Source organism: Chelon labrosus (assembly GCF_963514085.1).
Source record: "Chelon labrosus genome assembly, chromosome: 1".
Lineage (NCBI taxonomy): Eukaryota > Metazoa > Chordata > Actinopteri > Mugiliformes > Mugilidae > Chelon > Chelon labrosus.
The window spans coordinates 11116423-11122931 of NC_140337.1; positions in this window are offsets into that span (position 1 = coordinate 11116423).

Here is a 6509-nt window from a genome sequence, read left to right on the forward strand (position 1 = left end):
CACGATGGTTAGCATCTTCACATTTACCTCTAGAGAGATATGGCGCTGGATTTGAAAAGAGAAAATAAAGCTCTCCTTCAGTTAGCATGTTAGCTTAGCTAAGATACTAAAGAAGCAATATGTTTTTCACATTGGGAAACAGCTAACAAGCTACAGTAGGTAGCCTACCTCCAGTTTGGACTCTCTCACTTTTGCGTCCCTTTGGTGGTATTTAGTATTTAGTATTTGGTCATTTAGTAGAAGCAATTTTGATTTGCCTTCAAATGGGGATGTGTTCACCATGTTTCCCCTCTTGTGGAGATATTACTGAGGGAAATGTCCATCGTCTGTTTTTTTATCCTTTACATTTTCGACACTGAGTTACTCGCTTGTTGGCTAGCTAAACTGTTAGCATCGGTGGCTTCAAGACGACAACGGTTGCCAAGCAGCAGTGTTCTCACGACTTATGACTGACGTTACCACTTGAACTCCAAGCATGTTGTGCACACGGCCTCCTGTGTCATAATTAGTTCACATGTTCCATTTGAAGGCAACGACAACGTGTCGTGACACTGGTGGATTATCTTTTACATAAGCTGTAGTAGATCTATAAAATGACAATGTCCTCAGAGTCTCTGACGCTGCAGGACATCAAACGCTTGTTTACGAGCTCATCTCCCTCTTCATAAATAATTGCGATCACCGTGGGACTCAGGAGTCTAAAACCCCACCATGGCAGCAGTGAGAGTCTCCGCGGGTGGCGTCCAAGGGCCCCAGGGTCTCGGCTAATGAACACCTTTGGGTTTTTGTCAGTGCACGCGCACACACACAGAGAGAGCGAACCTTGGAAACGTCCACAGCAGCTGGCACAGAAGGAAAAAAAAAAACCCTGATCTGACGACTGCTCTCGGCAGGAGAGGCTGTTAGTGTGTCTCTGTCGGCGCAGGAGGTGGAACAGGGCCCCGGCGATACCGAAATAGACCTTTCTTCGGACATTTAACTATTCATCTCATCCACCCCCTTCTATCTTCATCCCTCTTTCTCTTCGCTCCTAATTGCTTTCCGTGGCTCCTTCAATTATACCGTCCTCTATTTAAGGCTGAAACTTGTCCATCTGCAGCTGGACCTCTGACATTAGATATTTAAAAATGTCTTGTATGCTATAAAATCCCTTCACACTTAGCCGCTGAGCATGGAGTTTCATGCAACGCAGCAAAGCCATGGCTTCACGTCACATTCAGGGCACTGACACACAGTGGGACAGATTACCGCCCCTCCGATCTACACCAAGGCCTGCATGAATATGCTCCCAAAGTTTAGCCCAGACTTTTAAGATTGGAAACGGCCCGCGGCGGGCGAACAAGTAGGCGTGTGTCTCTCTCAAGGGCCCGTTGTTGTTTTATTTTTACTTTCAACCCAGTGATGGACAACGTAGCTCGTGGACACAGAGGGGTGTAGTCAGCAGCTTGCAGGGTGGAGAAACCACAAGCTGAAGAGCACAGACACAAACCACAATGAAAACATGTCTGGTCTCAATAATCGAACGGGGCAGCTTCCAGAATGAGCACTTTTCTCTATGAACTCCTGAACGTAGTTACTTCCTGTTGTTTTGTGCGTGTCAGGAAACAAGTCGCACCAGCGCCAGAGTCTGCCTCGCAAAACGAGAGAGGAATATTTCCATAAATCCACAGAGTGTGACGGCAGCAGGATCTGCCTAATCAAACCAGTGACTCATCTTTTCATCGGTGCACCGTTTCCTGCGTCACCACATCGCTTTGATCCTTTTCAGCCGGTCCGAGGATGAGCTGAAAGGTAGATTAAATGTACAGGCAGACAAACAGTAAAGCAGCTGGGGCTTTATTTGGGCGCAGACGGGAAGAGGGGAGGAAGTTTGAAAAGAAGCGGCGGGAAAAGTCCTAAATGCGTCACACGTGCAGATAAAACTAGATTTTGGGGCAACTTAACCCTCCACGTTGGTGGGCGGCTTTTATTAAATTAAAATAAAACCTTCAGGATTGTTTCAGGAAGGAACATCTGAGCTGCTGTCACCTGGAAATGCTGTTTCGTGTTGCTTTGCCACCCCTTCAAAATAAAAGTCCCTTGAATTGAGTATATTGTGTGTTAATGAGCATATGACCATACATTTGTTTCTAAATGAATTAAAGGTTAATTCTTCACCCTTGTTGTATTTTAATTCTTATATTTTATTTAATCTAAACTTCATTTAGACTTCATTGCATTCATTTGTTTAACTTGCATACTTCCCTACACTGCCAGTGGCACAGAGCCCGATTTAAATACGCAAATCTTTCAACACAAGACCAATATACTGCAGCATTTCAGCAAATGTTACTCAAACAGGACCCAGCGGTGCAGTTGTTGGGGACAGTCTGCGGCGGTGGTGAGTATTTACAGCTGCACAGACGCTGACACAAAATAAACCACACACACTCAGAGCTGAAGTAAAAGCCTGCGGACGTTCAGGTCGGCTTAATAGAATTCTTTATTTTTTTTTAAAAAAAGCCACCAGGTACTCGTGCAGGCGAAGAGAGGAATCTCTCAGAGCTTATAATGACATGAGATAGGGAACACCTGTGACTTGTCATGCATCAGGTACACCTGGGAAATGTCGTCTAAACATAAACAGCTGCTAAATGGAAATGAGTGCAGAACACGGTGAGGGGGGGATACGTGTGTGAGGCGTCTCATTTGAACTATACTTCCCATGTGAGCCTCTATGGAGCAACACAGGTGGGCTCTATTTAGTGTCGTGTCATTGGACTGATCAGAGAGAATCACCTGTTCAACAGCGCATGTGGTTTATACAGCAAGTCTTTGAAACAGCTTGAACAATGTCTCCAATAACTTCAACTTCGTGTTATTTTCTGTTTCCAGGCTGGGAATAAAACATCAGTGGTTCAGCTTTTAAACCACTTTTATTTTACGAGAAAAATGCTGCGATTGTCATTCAGTTCAATCCAGCTCTGTTTATACAGCATGCTTAGAACCAGTGTCACATTTCAACTGTCTGGTTTCATTGCGGTAAATGTTCGATTGGTCCGACGTCTCACCGGGAATCAAAAAGAAAGATGTTCAAAAACTCTAAACAGACTTCCGAGTTTATTTTTTTTTTTTGAAAAATTCAAACTAGCTCAACCTGCAGCAGCTACAGCAGTAACAAGCTGCTGAGACACTGATGCTTCAGTGTGTGAGCGAGCACTTTGATGCTTTCTTCATGCAAGATTTCTACTTGTTATGAAGTGTTAGAGTGACCTGATAGTGGTTAGATATAAGCAGGAGGCTTGAGGCTCAGATGAGACCCAACAGAAATTAGCACAAAATAGATTTATAAGTTGCAAAAAAATGTTATATACAAATGCATAGATTTATTTCCCTAATCATGATACCATTACTTAAAAGACTCCATTTAAAACTCTCACATTAAATCTAAGCAAACCTTATTCTGCATTCAAACATTTGCAATTACACACATGGTTCCTTCACCACCTGGATTTAACTAACCAAAAAGGTACGAGCCTCCTATTGGATAATTACTGCATGGGTGATTATCTTTCAGCTGTCAACAAGTTATTTAACCCCAACTGATGCAATGAGAAGCTTCTCATTTCTTAAACGACCATGTTGAAAGACACATCCCATGGTCGTGGGAAAGATGTTAGTCTGTTTGAGAAGGGTCAAATCATTGGCATGCATCAAGCAGAGAAAACATCTAAGGAGATTGTAGAAACTACTAAAACTGGGTTAAGAACTGCATTATTAGAAACTGGGAGGATAGTGGGGAACCATCGTCTATGAGGAAGAAATGTGGTCAGAAAAAAATCCTGATTGATCATGATCTGTGATCACTTAAACGTTTGGTGAAATCAAATCGAAGTGATGGGAGCATCAGGGTAAGAAGAGAGGCAGATGAAGTGATGCACCCATCATGCCTAGTGTCTACTGTACAAGCCTGTGGGGGCAGTGCTATGATCTGGGGTTGCTGCAGTTGCTCAGGTCTAGGTTCAGCAACATTATGTGTCCAAAGAATGAGGTCAGCTGACTACCTGAAGATACTGAATGGATTGGCCACCACAGAGTCCAGACCTTAACCCCATTGAGAATCTTTAGGATGTGCTGGAGAAGGCTTTGTGCAGTGGTCAGACTCTCCCATCATCAATACAAGATCTTGGTGAAAAGTTAATGCAACACTGGATGGAAATAAATCTGGTGACATTGCAGAAGCTTATCGAAACAATGCCACAGAGAATGTGAATTGCCTGGGCAACCGTTCAGCCCATTGGTACGCAAAAAGAAATATTAACGAGATGTATTTTTAAGTCTCTCACAGCAATCACCTCTCCTCCCACCACCTCCAGATAGCGGCACAAACGTAGCTTCAGTGACAAGCTAATTTGTGCCACAACCTGCTGTGTGTTAAGAGTCGACATAAAAAGAGTGTGCGGACGACAAAGAGCGCTCCAGTGTCAGATTCCTTCACGTTTTTTTTATTATTTTTTTTATTAAATGTTTTTATGAAGGTCCATTAGGCAGCCGGCTGCAGAGTCCCCCGAGGTGTGTCATGTGTGCGCTCGGCTAACGTGTTTGTTTTTCTCAAGGCTTTGTTGGAGCTAATGATGTCACGCTTAATTGTTGCGCACAAACACACTTCCTGGTCTCGCAGGGAAAGGTTGAGGAGAATAAATGCACACGAGAACTGTTTACATCCCTGTATGTGGACAAAATGAGAACATGAGATGAATAAATACATGGAGATAGCTTCTATTTTCATGTTATTTATCCCCCAGGTTTGATGTTTTTCCATCATATCTTCCAATGAACATGAGTCAAGATAAGATGTTCCATGAATAAAATCTCTCCCCCCCCCCCCCCCCCCCCCTTCCCCCGCATACACACAAACATACAATCAAAAACTTATCTGAGCCAAAAAGTATTTCCTCTTAGCGTACTTCCTGGTCCCTGTTTGTTCGCCCCCCCGCTTCTCACTGTCCCGAAACCCATTAAACTCCGACCCACGAATTAGTGTCAACATTAAAAGTAATCTCTCACCTTTTAAATGTCTCAGAAATAGTCCGGCTTTTGTTGGACTTCACTAGACGCCCTCGGAAAACTGCCAATGTTTCACTCAGGTTAAATATTAAATGTTAACCTGGAAACAGGAGGAAGGCGGCGAAGTTGTTCTTTTGGTCGTATTTAAACCCCCCAAACCACACCACCACCACCACCAGCAGCCTTTAGAACTGAAGAAGCTACTTGGATGAAACGTTTTCAAGAAACTTTAAAAGTCCAGTTGCCTTTCGTTAGCGTTTTTTTTGATATTTGACGCTAAATGCTAACGGGATGCTAAATGGCTAAATGCTAGGCAGCAGAAGTATTTTGATCAATCCAGTTGGGTTTAGTTTGGTACATTTTGGTTTTAAATCATTTTCAGTGCAGCTCAAAGAAGGTGTTAAACATTGACTACGCTTTACTCCAAAAAAATTAAAGTTTCTCCCCCTGAGCCAGAGCTCCGTCCTCTTGGCCGATAGCCAGAGACAAAGATAAGATGTAGGGCACTTAGCCTGGCATCGGCATGGGAACCCTGTCGCCCTGGAGGCCTGAATAATTCAGGAGCCGAGATAAATTTACTGCTCACGAAAGAGACAGATCAGAGCTCTATTATTATAAATACACACTGTTTCTTTTCTTTTTCTCAGCTTTAATGGCGTGAGAAACTTTGCCGCCCTCGTTTTATTTTTTAAGAGCTAAAGTACACAACGCGCAGCAGGAGTCAATATTTGCCGCTCGCTCGTGTCGTCCGTCAGCCGCCGTCTACCTGACAGGTTTAAGGCCCGCGAGTCATTCCTGTGTGTTTATGAAAGGCAGGTTTGCTCTGAGCCTGCGGTCACGGGTCGGGGTGGCCTTGTGAGACACCGTGTAAATGTCAACACCAGGGGAGTCAGCACCCCGCCTCCGTCCAGCGCCGCCAAAAGACACCGGCGGCGAGCACGCGCCACTCCGAGGCCTCGCTCTAATCACGTTCAGGCCTGTTGTTCGCGGGCATCTGTTAATAATGGAGTTGGCAGATTTTTATCTTTTCCTCCCGCGCTCTCCTCTGAGCTCCGTTTAAGAGTCTTTGCAACCACGTAAGACTCGGGAGGTCAAGAGGAGACAAAGGAGTCGAGGGCTCCTGTCCTCAAAACACCTCTCCGTCTCCGCTATCTGGAAATAACACGACACGGAGCCGGAGGTCGCCGGACGACCTGCTCCAGATGAATAAGACAAATCATCTTTTCATTATGAAGAGAGGAGGAGGAGGAGGAGGAGAAGGAGGAGGAGGAGGGGAAATGAGGAAGAATAGAACATGAAGACAGATGTTTCAGTCAGGCCTGCAGGTCAGCGGACACAAGCTTCAAGCGTACAAACTACTCATGATTTTGACATGTTAGTCATTTTTATTCACCAAACATCAATAGTAATAATAAAAAAAATTCATATTATAACAATGATTTTTTATAATATAATGATTTAAA